The sequence below is a fragment of the Panthera tigris genome, chromosome B4 (genome assembly GCF_018350195.1).
Source record: "Panthera tigris isolate Pti1 chromosome B4, P.tigris_Pti1_mat1.1, whole genome shotgun sequence".
In the NCBI taxonomy this organism is placed as follows: Eukaryota; Metazoa; Chordata; class Mammalia; order Carnivora; family Felidae; genus Panthera; species Panthera tigris.
Window position 1 is genome coordinate 7,302,519 of NC_056666.1, and position 14,763 is coordinate 7,317,281.

Sequence of the window (14,763 nt, forward strand, 5' to 3'; positions counted from 1 at the left end):
TCGGACTTAGAAATGGCAAACGTTCCCAGGGTAGAAAGCAGCTAGGGGCTGCCTGCTCATCTTGGAAGGGCTCTCTTGTCTTTGGTTGAGTTCATCAAGTCCCATATGCTGCCACAGCTTTATGGGGTCTTGGGTAACATAACTGTAGTTATTTCATTGGCTTTTAAAAATTGCTTCAGCTACGGGGCGCCTGGGTGGCTCAGTCGGTGAAGCGTCTGACTTCGGCTCAGGTCATGATCTCATGGTTCATGGGTTCGAGCCCAGCGTCGGGCTCTGTGCTGACAGCTCAGAGCCTGGAGCCTGCTTTTGATTCTGTGTCTTCCTCTCTCACTCTGCGTCTCCCACACTCATGCTCTGTCTCTTGAGAATGAATAAATGTTTAAAAAATTTAAAAAAAATTAAAAAATAAAATTGCTTCAGCTAGGACAGTCTGGAACCACAGTTCAATGACACCATACTCTCTGATGGGTAAGCCTTGACCTTGGTAGAAGGATATTATAAAAATGGAGGGGGGTGAAGAAGAAATCAACAAAAGATGCTATTATCTGGGGAGTATATTATTTGAAAGCATAAGTTCTTTTATTGCAAAGTCTTTCCTTCTAAAGAAAGGTCATACTCAGTTATATCTTTATTCTCTGTTGCTGTTCACTGATCCAATGCAAGAGACTCCTTCATTCCACAGTGACTGATTATTCACCTTAAAAGACCTAGAACATAGAGCAGGAGAATCATTACTGAAAAGTCTGTGAGTGAGATCTCTGAAAACACAACTATTCATAATATGGAAGCTTAAGAAGCTTCCATGAATTGAATACGCATTATGTGATCTTCACACAATATTTACCCTTTTCCCCTTCTGACCTTTTGCAATCTATGTCACAGGTATGTACAGTTATGAGTAGAATGTGTGCAATTTTTTTCTTATATGATAATTCTGGGTCCCCAGATAATAAGCTTCCTGCGATCATGACAAGTTTTATAGGATACAGAATGGTGCTGAGCAGACACCTTTTTGATTGACTGTTTGTTTAATGTCTTCCACTGGCATTCAACTAATGCATTTGGACAGAGAAAAGACCATATTGGGCTTGTGGATCCTAGAATATATGTAATGAATTTAGAGCAAAGACGTACACAAACGTTATGACCATTCTCCATTCATGGGAAATAATTGTATAAAAGATGCAGGAAGTTTGCTAATTTGTTTTATATTATCAAAATTGTTTACAATTGGAGGATCAGGTGGTACAAGCTTTTTCCCAGAAGGTAGTTGGATATAGGATAAATGTATATGTTCTCATTTAATCAAGTTATATCAAGGAGAGCTAAAATACAGAGCCACATAAAGTAGAGAAGGGGCTTTAGCATGATTTCCTTGACCTTTGAATCAAATTCAACCCAATAATATGCCAACACGAAGAAAAGATAATGTACAGGATCTGAGGCTTGGACACACTCAGAACCCATAGATTAAAGTCTTCTTGAGTCATTTACATTAAATATGTGTTTATCACCCAAACTCTGCTTAACATTTTTGATCATTCATCAGATTGACAGCAGTCTGAAGGGGGTTATCTCTCATAGGATCTTCTGCCTGGGCCGTGGATCATTTCTGTGTTGAAGCCACAACACTTGTCATTCCCATTTGGATAAAAGGATGACACTTGTATCTGTTTTGAGATTTGAAGACGATCTGTTAATTTTGATTTACCGGGGAATCCATCCTCTTTCACAGACAGAGCACAAAAGGGAGCTTTCTAGGAAACAGATGTGTATATTTCTTTGACTCCCACTCGCTATCTCTAATCCTTAGTAGTTATCTAGTGTAGAGAGAACAAACTTACAAGTGTACAGATCTGTACGTAGATCTGCAGATCATTTGGGCCAAGTGGGCATTATCCACAAATGAGAATATTATCAACCCACAGAATATATTGAATATTAGGACGCCTGATTACACTCTGTAAATTAGTCTCAAAGGTACAGTTCCTCGTGCTTTAACATTTCGTTTTTGCTTTTGGCCAGAATTTTTCTAGGCCATCAGATGCCATGAATTACACTTGTACCTCTGCTGCCTCCTAAGTTATCCTTTGTGGCTAATTTAAGTTTACATTTTTGCTTGAAGTTATCCTTACGTTGGTTCTTCGGTTTGGGGGGCATGGGTTGTTCCACTTTGGAGAGGAACTGGCAGTTGGTAGGTACCTTGCTGTCATCTGATGGTCTCCATGAGTGTGAGAGACAGAGTCTCATTGTCCATCTAATGGAGCACCCTAATGGGTGCGTAACGTATCAAAACAGACTCAGTGAAGTCAAGCAAGTTACTCAGTGCCCCACAGCTCATTGGTGACTGAGTCAATCTTACAGTCAAGGTCTTGGTGTTCTGGCTATGCCACACTTCTGCAGTTTTTACCCTACAACTTTATAATTTTGATTTAGTCTTGCCTTGGGATGTTGAATATGCTGATGTTGAGGCAATCACGAAGGCACTTAGTTCTGGTGTGTGTGGACAATAAAAATAACCACCTTCTTTGGAGAAGAAGGTCACTCTTCCTGTGGATTCAGAGCAGGTGGGACAAGTCCTCCAAAGATCTCCTCCCGTAGACTTCCCAGAGGGTAAATGACACTCTCACCATTTTGCTTGCTTTAAACTGTTGAGCTAAAATCTTGACCTGGGAACGTATTGTATATCAAGTGGCTAGAAACACAGCAGGGGGGAAATCAGCTTTATTGCGTTTTCTGTTAGGAGAACATCCTTAAATTATATCGAATTCTTGCCTTATAAAGCACCACATGGCTCTTTGCTTTAGTGGCTGCTGCTTTACTATGCAGGCTACTTGGAAAGTAATTAAATTGAACAGACACTGTCCTTGATTTAAAGTCAGAGGGGGAAGCAGTTAATTGAATAGAAATGACAGTTCTTCTTCTTCTTTTTTTTTAAAAGCTGAGCCAAGCTTCGAGACAGCGTAAATATTAAAGGGAAACTGCCCTAAACAATCAAGATGAATCATTTGTTCGCCGGGTACAATTTGTTTTATTTCACTTGATAAGCCACGGAAACATTGGAGTCCTTTGTGGTCTTCTGCACACCCTTTCTCTCCAGACAAATAACAGTTGGACTTTGTGATTCCTTGTCACCTTGGTGCAGAGGCTTGCAAACCTTTTCTCGCTGGATTTTTCTGGTCTGCTTTCAGGTTGAAGGGGCGTGTGTGACAGAAGCGGGGAAATAAAAGATGGGATTGTTTTCTTGTCATCCTGAAACCTTGCCACCTGGCTGCCGTGATTCTGATGAGTGGAGATACATAATGGCCATCTCAATGCGACATGCTCCTTTATTTCCCGGGGGTCAGGCACCAGGAGGAGCAGGAGGGCATAGGATCTGTTGAAATGTGACCCTCTTTGGGGCAGGGGTAGGTGTCCCCCGGTGTGTAGAGGGTTGAAGGAAATGACTTCAAGGCACGGTTCATACAGTTCTGAAATCAATAGCCAAAAGTAAAAAAATGCTCATTTTCAAGAACAGAGTATAATGAAAATGTCCTCAGGGGTGAAGGAAGAGAAGCAATTTCCTTATCAAGCAACAGATATAAAATAAAAGTCCAAAGGGGAAAAGAAATGTATCAAATTTCAACTCTAAATTCTGCTGCCATAGGGAGTTGTAGCTCTTAGGTCCTTCCTGTTGAAAGTCTTCGTAGCTTGACCTACTCAATTCTATTTTTCCTTTTCGTGATTTCTCACCCATCTTCAGCCAGCTTCTTAATCTCCTGCACACCCCAGGAGAGATCACCCAGAACCTGATGGATCTGTGTAGAAGAGAAGACCGAGAAAACCAGCACGTCTCCACATTCCCATATGCTGGGGGACTCCTACCCCTGCCCCAAAGAGGGTCACATTTCAAAAGATCCGATGGCCTTCTGGAACTATTAAGAATGGAAATCTTTTCACCTTTGCACTATGACTAAAGCAACCCAGCATTAACATCACCTTGGCTTCTGCAAACTCTTTGGCAAGCAAGTGCTTTTGCCATTGAGCCCAGTTTTCTAATCTGAAGGTCAGGGAGCAGGCTTGTGTAACCCTGGGGAAGGTGACCATGGGGATGAGGGATGGGAGGCAGCCAGGTGAGACTCAGGTGAATGTCTGGCTTTGCCACTATCTAACTATCCCTTAGACCATGCCAGCTTCTCTCTTTGGGTCACAATTCCCTATGGCTGCAAAGTGAAGGGATCCAATGAAATGACGCTAGACTTTTCTTAGGTCTGACATGACTATATGTCAACTGCCCCCTGTCATCCCCACCCACCGCTCCCCAGGATATTTAATGGGGGAGTCAGATATAAATGCAGACAACCAGGCACCTGGGTTGGAGGGTACGGGCTGAGTTGGGCCTGAGTGTAGTCTCGGAACACGTGTATCCAGCACAGGTGAGCTATTTTTAAACAGGACCTGTGTTTTAGGAAGGGTCCGCAAAATGAGGGGATTCTTCTCTGCAAGAATGAATTGATCTGCAATTCAAGGAATAAAAAAATGTTGATTTTTAGCTTGAGGAGGGGTTTATAACTTCCCCATTCTGAACGTTTGCAAGTTACTGTCTTTCTAGATTCTTGAAGCATAAAGGAAAGAGACTGGATTGGTGATCTCAAGCAGAAGCTCCTATTATGTATTTCATATAAACATTTCAAGAACTAATAATAAGTGTTTGGGAAGGGGGCAAAGGACTCTGCTTAAAAACGAGATTAAACAGGCATCATTCCTGGGGTACCTGGGTGGCTCAATTGGTTAAGTGTCCAACTTTTGATTTTGGCTTAGGCCATGATCTCACGGTTCCTGAGTCTGAGTCCTGTTACGGGCTCTGTGCTGACAACGCGAAGCCCGCTTGAGATTCTCTCTCTCTTTCTCTCTTCTCTGCCCCAATTAGATAAATAAACTAAAAAAAAAAAAAAAAAAACCCAAAACCAACAGGCATCATTACTAGTGGACTACTCAAAATTGTTAACACGGTAATAGTACATTTTGAGCTTATAAGGTAGAGGCATAGAATGTAGTTTTACTGAACTTGATAATTAGAAAATTCATTCTTGCACCTCAAACTCATTATTACTATTATTATTATTATTGCCCAAAGCAACTAGTGTCTGAGGAGAGCAGTTTGGGGAACATTGCCTTCAGGAGTCAAAGCTTTTAATACCCACTTACTCTCTGGAAGAAATGTCCCGTATGTATGTCAGCAAAGGGGAGGTCCAAGGTAGTTGTACTGAAGAATTTTCCAGGTGGAACCATACAATAGGTGTTGGAGACGACTGGGGGATATTACTCGCCAGACTTTGCTCCATCAGTCCATGGACCATTGTCTGGGTCCCCATTCAACCAAGGCTTTTGTAAACAGCTAAGCGCTCCTACTTTGTGAATGGAAAAAAAAAAAAAAGAAGAAGAAGACGACGACGAAGAAGAAGAAAGTTGGGCATTAAAACGAAAACCCGACGATTAGAAGAAAGTGAGGCAAACGCCCGTGTAAAATTGGCTGTGGTTTTCTGTAACCATCGGGAGTGATATTTGGAAGTTCACTTCTGTGGCATTCCTTGCCTTATTATTTCACACTGTGGCCAAGAACTCAATATTAGCATTTACATGAAATCTGTGGGTGTGGTTGCTTATCTTGACTATTATGTAATCTTTATTACTCACTAGGATGTGGTGTTCTTGTGTGCCCTCCAACATTTCTCAGGCAACTTAATTATACAGGAGACTCAGTTAGGGTAGCATTCAAACGCACACAAAAAAGTACTCACATTTGCATTTTTTTCTTAATAAAAGGCATATGGCCCTTTAAATGAGGCGGTGTTATGATTTTTCTTCTGTCGCTGCAGGTTTCGGTTGGAAAAGAACCTAATGGTTCGAGAAATGTAGGTTACACACCACCTAGGAAAGCCCCTCTCTGAAGCAGAGTAGTTACTGGAGCAGGAAGTCAGGGTTTGCCAGCGGAGATCGCTGCTGCCTCGCGGCTCCTGGTGGGTCCCGCGTCGGGACCGGTGTGAAAAACAAAGTGAGTGAGCACTGACGTGGTGTCTCTGGTTCGCAATACCATACTGTAGATTTGAACGTTGCTAAGAGAGGAGATCGAATGCTGTCGATGCTCTCCTTGGGTTTCCAGATGAGGATAACTTTCATTTGCCATGGCCTATTTCTGACGAGCACGGGGTCGTGGGACCCCACCATCATCCTTTTGGCATAGAGGTGGTGCCCGATGCCTATTCGTGGATGAGAAAATGAATGGATTGCAAAAGCTTGGGGGACTGAGAAGTTGTACATGCCCGAGACGGTTCCATCAACAGCCAGTTGCCTGCCTTCCGCAGAGTGCAGCCTTTGTTGGCCGTGTGTTTTTGCATGGACTTAGATAAGGCTCCTCACCCCAACACCAGGCTGTATTTCCAGTGAAACACAGTAGTCTCCTAGCAGCATTATGAGTCGGTTTTATGGCATCGTTGCCCCTTGTTTCCCCCCCACATCTGTCGGAATTTCCAGCAGAAAGAGGAACGAAGGCCAGCCTGGCCACTTCTCCCTGTGCTAAACGCTCATCATTCCTAACTCCGACTCTTCTCTCTTTGGCTGCCAGGGGCCTCACCCCTCCTCCACCCAGCTGTAACTAGATCTCAACTTCCGGTTACGAGATAACTAAGTCTTGGGGATGTAATGAACAGCATGGTTTCTCTAGTTCACAATACCGTATTGTAGATTTGAAAGTTGCTAAGAGAGGAGATCGTCACAGTTCTCATCACCAGCAGAAAAAAAAAAAATCTGTGACTCTGTGTGGTGATGGAGGCCAACCAAACCTACTGCGGTGACCTTTTCACAATAGGTACATATATCTGATGGTTATGCTGCACACCTTGAACAAATACAATACTATGGGTCAATGACATCTCAGTAAAACTGGAAGATCTCAGATAATAAAAAGACAAGAGTGATAATCAAATCGCAAAGATAGTGGTCACTTGTGAAAAGCTTACTGCATTCCAAGTGATTTTTACACCCTATTTTATTTAATTCACACAACAATTGTGGTGGAATCATTATTCTTCCTCTTCTGGAAAGGCGATAACGAGGCTAAGAGAGGTCGTCATTTACACAGTCACACAACTAGAAAGCATCTGAGCTAGAATTTGAACCCAAGGGTCTTTGTCTGCAAAGCCCGTGCTATCTCCTCCCAAAAATGGTGGGGACCCTTGGACCAGATCACATCTACAGCTCCTCGCAGCTCTGTGATTCTCTGAGTCTACATCGCCATTGTCTTTTCTCTCTAGTGTCCCATTCTTCGTGCTTCCTCTAATTGAACAACCACAGTGGCAACTGGATTGTTCTACTGTGGTGAAGCTTATTTGTTAATTTGTTAGTTTCTGGGACCTCCTTCTAGTGCCATGTTTTCATATCTAGAATAACCTGTGAGGTCGGTTTTGTTTTTTTTTTAATTCTTGCCATTTTATAGACAAAGAAACTAAGGCAGAAGGCAAAGAGAAGCTATACAGATACTACATTATAAAGTCAGACTTACATCCGGACCCCTTGTCTAAAAGTCAGGCGCTATTTCCATTCAATGCTGGTACACAGTAGGCACTTAATAAATATTCATCAAGTGAATTAATGGTAGCATAAAACCTCAACTTGTAGTGTGCTTTTAAAATACAGGTATCAAATGGCTCATGAGCAAAACATCTGTAGATCTGCGTATAAAGAGGCCCAGATGTTTGCCAGAGAATCCGGGACATGGCAAGAGAACAAAAATGAGGACTGGCCAGGGTGAACCTGCCTGATGCAGTTCTGTGGGGTACGTGGGGGTCTGAAGCTGGAGACGAGGCTGTTGCCATGGGTCAAGGTGATGCTTTGGGACCAGAAAAAAGAAAGCCGGGACATTACTAAGGTTTGCGGAAAAGGTCAGCAGCCCTTGGGATAAATTAATTTTTTTTTACCTCTCAAAGAAAAATATTGTGCGCAAACATAAAAATTTCTCAAAGAGATCAGACTCCTTCAGGCTGTCTGTCTCTCCTTGCTCATTCCCACACCCCACTCATAGATCTTTCACAGTGACTTTTGGGGGATGTTCATATAGGAAGGGAAATACAAGCTCAGGGTGATAAGGTGACATTAATTGAAGCAGCGAGTTTTCTGTCATTTGCGAAAAAAACAATCCTGAAGCAATGGTTCAGAAAGAAAAAGATCCAGCGGCACCTGGGGGGCTCAGTTGGTTGAGCGGCTGACTTCGACTCAGGTCATGATCTCCTGGTTTGTGGGTTCAAGCCCCGCGTAGGGCTCTGTGCTGACAGCTCGGAGCCTGGAGCCTGCTTCGGATTCTGTGTCTCCCTCTCTCTCTGCCCCTCCCCCACTCATGCTCTGTCTCTTTCTCTGTCTCTCTCTCACAAAAGAAATGAACATTAAAAATATATTAAAAAGAAACAAAAAAAAAAGGTTTTCAGTAAAGTGTTTCACGTTAGCGCTTGAATATCTTTTCAGATATTAATTTTAATAGGGATCTCAGGCACACATGCCCTTAGTGATGTTTTTCTTTTCCTACAGATCTGTCCCAATGTGAATGCATTTTTCTACCTTCTTTAAGTCCTCTTGGAAATCATGAGAAAGCTTCCTAATGCTTCTGTGTTCTTGGGAAGAAACAGAAAGTGACAGTAGCCGTCACCCAAGGTAATGCGTATAGGCTCCAAAGCAACCACATGTGTTTGTTCTTATTATTTGTGTCCATTCTGCTTTCATAATAAGAAGCACCTGCTTCTTCGTCTGTAGTCACTGCCGTCACCAGCGTCATCGTCATCACCGTCACTATCATCGACTTTCATCGAGCACTCATTACTAGGAGGGCAGGTGTCAGACCCCGGTGTGGCGAGGGAGCATGCGGCGTCTTTGCAGCAGAGAGGTTTATAATTTAATGGGGAAGACCACATAAGCTCATAAATGAAATGGCATTGCAAAGTATCCTAAGATAAATGTTGATTGAGTACCGTGGCTACTAAAATCTCTGCGGAGTCGGATGGAGGGAGCATACAGAAGATAGTATGCGTGGGGCGATGCTTGAGAAGGATGGAGAGGTAACGCTCGGTAGTCAAGCACTTGGTCGGCCAAGGACTAGGCAACAGTCAGCGAGGGAAAAGGGAGGTATTGACAGATCCAGACAGGTCCTGTCCCTATTGACACTCCACTCTGGCCATCTGAACTCACCAGTGATAGCGCCTTATCGTTCTGGGTTTCCAATTCCTCTGCCTTTCTTGGATCTGGGAGACACTGATAGCACCGAGGACTAACGACAATCTGTTAAGCTGTTAAGATGTTGGCCACAATATTTATCGTATCTATTGAGATTAGGCTAGATGCTTGAGATACGTACATCTTTGTATCAACGGAGGTTGAAGAGAAAATTAGTTTGGGGTTTTGTAATCTTGAAGATGGCAGCCAGTAAAATAAGATTCGTATATCATCTCCAGGATTGTTTATACCTGACTTTTATTTCACAATGTGCAACACGCCCTGTATCTCAACCTACTTCTTGTCCTTCAGAACGAACAGCTCACCCACTTTGTACTTCTGGCAAAAACAGCCCTGCTGCTAACCGTTCCTCAGGTTGCAGACTGACCTTTCTGCAAGGTTCCCAGGAAAGCGATCCCGCGGAGGAGATGTACCCCCAACTTTGCAATCAATGAGCTCGGGGGTCTGGTACAAGTCGCTTTCTGTTTGCAAGCCTCAGCGTCCTCATTTGGATCCTGAACTAGCTGAACTCGCCTAATGGTATTTCAAAGCCCATTTAGAAGTTAAGCCATATCCTCCTGCAGAATCTTCTTGGAATCCTAATTTGTAAATTCTAGTGAAGACAGAGATGAAGCAGATTGTGGAACCCTCCGGTCCGCTGATGGGCCTCTTTCTCCATGGCTTTCAATCACTAGAGCACTGTGGAAACCTGGTTAAATAAGGTTGAGTGAAAGACTCTTTAAAGTCTCTTTCAGTGATGACATTTGGTTATTCTAATTCTGTGCATGAAAAAAAAAAAATCATAATGGAACCAGGCCTGGTATCTGACGTGTCACTGAAATGGGATTCCGTGTAGGCTCCATTCTGGGGGAAAATTCCATGTCACAGAAACATTGCCAAGCCAACGGGATTCTTTGTGTCGGTTTGTACAATGCAGGATGACAGGAGCTGGGGAAAAGGCCTTCCCTCTTGTTTCATTTATTTGGGGACCGCTCTAACGGTTTGTGGAAGGCAGTTCTGGAATTTCTGTACAAAACAGAACATTTCTTTCAAAGATGGTGTTTCTAAAACGCACCATTCACAGTGGAAGAATCTCTAACTTATTTCTGCTCTTCGTAATAAAGGCAAATCATCAAATGTATGCAATAGCCACTCTTGCCTATTAGAATTTTCAAACCTTTATTGGAAAGGCCAACGCAAATCTTATATTCACGTTGAACTTCATACGTATGCGACATATGTGTATCTCCCGTGTATCTGGGTAATAGGTGCTTATCTAACAAAAGTATCACACAAAGATATCTATCATATTTTTGTACATTTGATATGTCTAAAGACAATAAGGAGATAAACGTTTTGCTGTCGAGTTGATAGCAATTATATTTTAGAACGATGGCTTGCTTTCCTCTGGGAGATCGTATCATATAAGGCTTCCCGGAGGAAATGATCTTTGGGCTGTGGTTTGATTGGAAGTATTTGCTTATTAGTTGAAGGTTGGTTGTGGTTAAGAAAGCTCTTTTAGAGGGAGCACAGCAGAGGCAGGTTTCTGAGGATAGGGGAGCTCTATGAAAGGAAAAGCCTGAGGGGCGCTCAGACACCAGGAGGCCGGGTGGGGGGGTGGGGGGGACGGCGCAGGTGGTGCAGAACGAGGCCAATCCTGCACGTCGTTCTGAAGATTTGGGTCTTCAGGCTCAGAATAACAGGAAGACGTGGGAAGGCTTAAGGAGGTTGTCTGAGTTCTAAGACCAGGTTGTGGTTTCCAGTGTGGAGCATGAACTGGAGTGGGGGGAGCTGGCAGGGGGGTGTGAGGAGAGTGGTCAGTCCAGGGGACGGCTGTGAAGAGGGCTGGACACACCCGAAGGATTTGTGGGTGGCAACAGTGACGGAGCCCCGTGAAGGACTGGGTGTGGCCGGCAGGGGAGAGAAGGACAGAATTAGTCCTTGCTTTCCACTTCAGCAACCGGTTGGAGTCTGACATTCCGGGGGCAGGCGCTGGAGACATTAAGGTTGGGGCGGGAGGGGTGGGGGGTGGGTAACAGGCAGCCGGATGTGCGGGTTCCAGAACCCACAGCAGCGGTCTGGGCTGCACATACGGTTTTGGGAGTCACTGACCTATTGGTAATAAACATCCCAGTGGCAGGGGGAGCTTGCTTCGGGGAAGAGCCAAGGATGAGAAGAGAAGAGAAAGGGCCTTCCGCCGAACCTTCTGGAAATCTTTACCACGTAGTCCCTCGGCAGAGTGGGATAACCTGGCCGGGGAGAGTGGCGAGAGGCCAACAGAGGGGAGGAAAACCTGGAGAGGGCGGAGGGGCCCCGTGGCAGGCTGACGAGGGGACAAGGGAAGGGGCTGGACGGCATTCAGGGATTTTGTATTTGGATTTACGCTGGAAGCTGGGTCGGGAGACACTCCAGGGAGGGACGAGATTGGAGGCTGCATGGAACGGTCTGGAAGGAGGAGGGGTGGCAGGGTAGCAGCATCTGGAGGGTCCAGGAAGGGAAGCGCGGGTCCTTTCATGCATCACGGCTGCACTGTGGCGAGACGTGAGACAGCGGGGCAGGTGGACTTACAGCGGTCGGGTGCAGAAGGACAGCGGGGAGGAGAGCCAATCCGCAAAGACCGTCTCCGGGAGGCAGAAGACGAGGGATCCAAACTGTACGGAGAAGGCCCAGGGGCGTGCGGTTGCTCTCTCCTGAAGACAGTCAGCAGATCCTCTGCGGCAGAATCGGGTCTTTCTGGGAGGGGATGGGTGGGTGGGGGGCTGGGGCAGCACCTCAATCACTCAACCAGCCCTGAACGAAGCTCACTGATGAAGTGCTTATGGTGCAGCTCCTGTGTCAGCAACCCAGAAGAGGGGCACGACTCAGGCTCCTCCAGGCCCCCGGGATGGTCGCTGGGGCCAGATTGGAGCCAGGGCCTCTGTGGTCCACAGCCCGGAGGCCTTCGGAGCTCAGAGCCGCGGGGTCTGCCCAGGCTCAGGCTTTCTAGGCCCTTCTTCGGGGTGACTGACCTCCTTTCCCCGAAACAGATGACTTACCCTCTCTGTGCCTCTGTTTCCGCATCTCCAAGCGAGGATGAAACAGTGGCTTACCTCAGAGGGGCGTAGTGAGAAAAACCTAATAAAATGACTGAACAGTAAATGTTCAAGGGTTTATGAACAATTAGGGCTGAGTTATGAACTACAATTACACCTCCATCCAAGGCAAAAGCAAGCTGGGCATGTCCGTAGACTTCATCACGGAACAAGGGCTTGCTTCCCAGAATCCCCTCGGATAGAACTATTTAGTAAGAGGGGTACGTAGTGGAAAGGTGCACAGTAAAAAGCTGAACTTCTCTTTTTCCTTAAAATGTATATTTGTTGAACAGACAATGCATCTCCGAACCTTTAGTTCTCCGAACCTTTAGTTGAACACATCTCTGAACGTTTAGTTCTCGGGAGTCTATGCCCATTGTCACTTGGCTTTCAGTTTTTACAAGTAACCAATAGTCACCGCTCCCTTTTTTTTTAAAGCATTGTGTGTACAACTCGGAAAGAGAATAACGAGCCTTAACGTGTGTTTGCACATCCCATTAACTAATTAAAGCTAATAAATCTATTTGGTCAAATGGACCAATTATCCCCATTTTACAGATAACCAAACTGAGCTGTTGAGAGAAAGAAATTAGCATGTTCAATAACGAGGGACGTGTAGTTGTACACCCAGTTCTGTCTGGTTCTAGAATGTCTTCTCCTTCTTTGATTCTCTACTTCCTCTGCAAAAGTCAGAATCTTGGCTTTCTTCTTCCCCTCCGTGCAAACAAAACATCTGTGGCTGTTTATTTGAAGGCCTGGCTTGTGTTTTGTTCAATGAATAAACCAACGAAATAGTATTTATCAAATCATGGGAGCATGCTCTAGTTCTGAGGCAAAAGATAACCTACGTAAAGTTTAGAAATCTATTTATATTAAGACATTATTGTTAAATTATTATGGACAGTAATGGCATTGTGCTTATGCTTTTAAAAAGGGAGTCCTCGGGGCGCCTGGGTGGCCCATTGGGCTGAGGGTCCGACTTCGGCTCAGGTCAGGATCTCGCGATTCGTGGGTTCGAGCCCCACGTCGGGCTCTGTGCTGACAGCATGGAGCCTGCTTGGGATTCTCTCTTCCTCTCTCTCTGCTCCTTCCTGCCCCCCCCCCTCAAAAATAAACATTAAAAAAATTAAAATTAAATTAAAAAAAGAGTCCTTGTCTTTTGTAGGCACTCTCTGCAGTGTTTGCAGGTGAAATGACATAATGTCCAATGTCCACTTCAGAAACAGTGAGGTGGGAAGATTGGTCACGGACTGACGCGAAGCAATGACCCTTGAGGTGAACACGGGGTTCGTGTTGTTATTTTCTCTTGTTTTTGTGTACATTTAACATTTTTCATAATAAAAAGTTTGGAAAATAATTCCATTTCATAGAACAAGAACCAAAAAAAAAAGGAGTAAAAGTCCATTGCAGGGAAGTTCACTCTAGCTGTGTGTGTGTGTGTGTGTGTGTGTGTGTTTTAAATAGTCATTTGCTGATTTTCACCAAACTAATTACAAAACACATGTCTCTAAAAGAGCTCCTTTGGGAGAAGGCATTTTTAGATATAATCTACCTTCTAAAAGTTTACTTTCTTCAATTTTTAAAAAATGTTTATTCTTTTTTGAGAGGGAGAGACAGAGCTTGTGTGGGGGAGGGGCAGAGAGAGAGAGACACACAGAATCTGAAGCAGCTCCAGGCTCTGAGCTGTCAGCACAGAGCCTGATGCGGGGCTCAAACCCATGAACCGTGAGATCATGACCGGAGCCGAAGTCTGGGCCACCCAGGCGCCCCTCACTTTCTTATATCCAGAACTAAGGATCGATTTCCCTAATTTATTGTGTGAACCTGAATCAGTGTAAGTCTTCGTACGTTTTTCTTTTTGTAGGTTTCGTAGGGATCTCATCTGCAAACGAGAGAATCAGTCTAGACGATTTCTGAAATGCTTTCCATTTCTCAAATTGTGTAATTCTGACTAGCCCGTGAAATGCTATAAGCCTCATTACTTTGCTATTTAATTGTAAGCACCCATATTCGTGGACAAAAGCAGCCTGAGGGTCCTGACACGCCCTGAATTCAGGAGGTAAGACCACCAAATTTAACCTTGCCTGTGGGGCAGCACACAGTCCTAGGTCGCTCTTCAGAACACTAGTTGTCTTGTACGCAGCCCGGACTTTTCACCAAGGCCAGCAGGTTTCGTACACAAAGAATGGGTCATCGTGTCGGAGGCTCCTACTTCCTGAGAGATGGAATTTGACCAGCATACAACTAGGATAAAAAGCCCTTCCTTCCGGGCAGCGGAACAGCTAATGGATGTTGTCGATCACCCTTCTCCAGTAGGTAGATGTCGATCGGAACTCCTAACGACATTTGAGTAATTCCAAGTAAATGTGGCGAGTTGGTATTCCACATATACGAGATCCAATCCAGTTAAAGCCAAACCTGTTTTAAGCAAGAGGTAAGAGGATGTGTTGAGCAA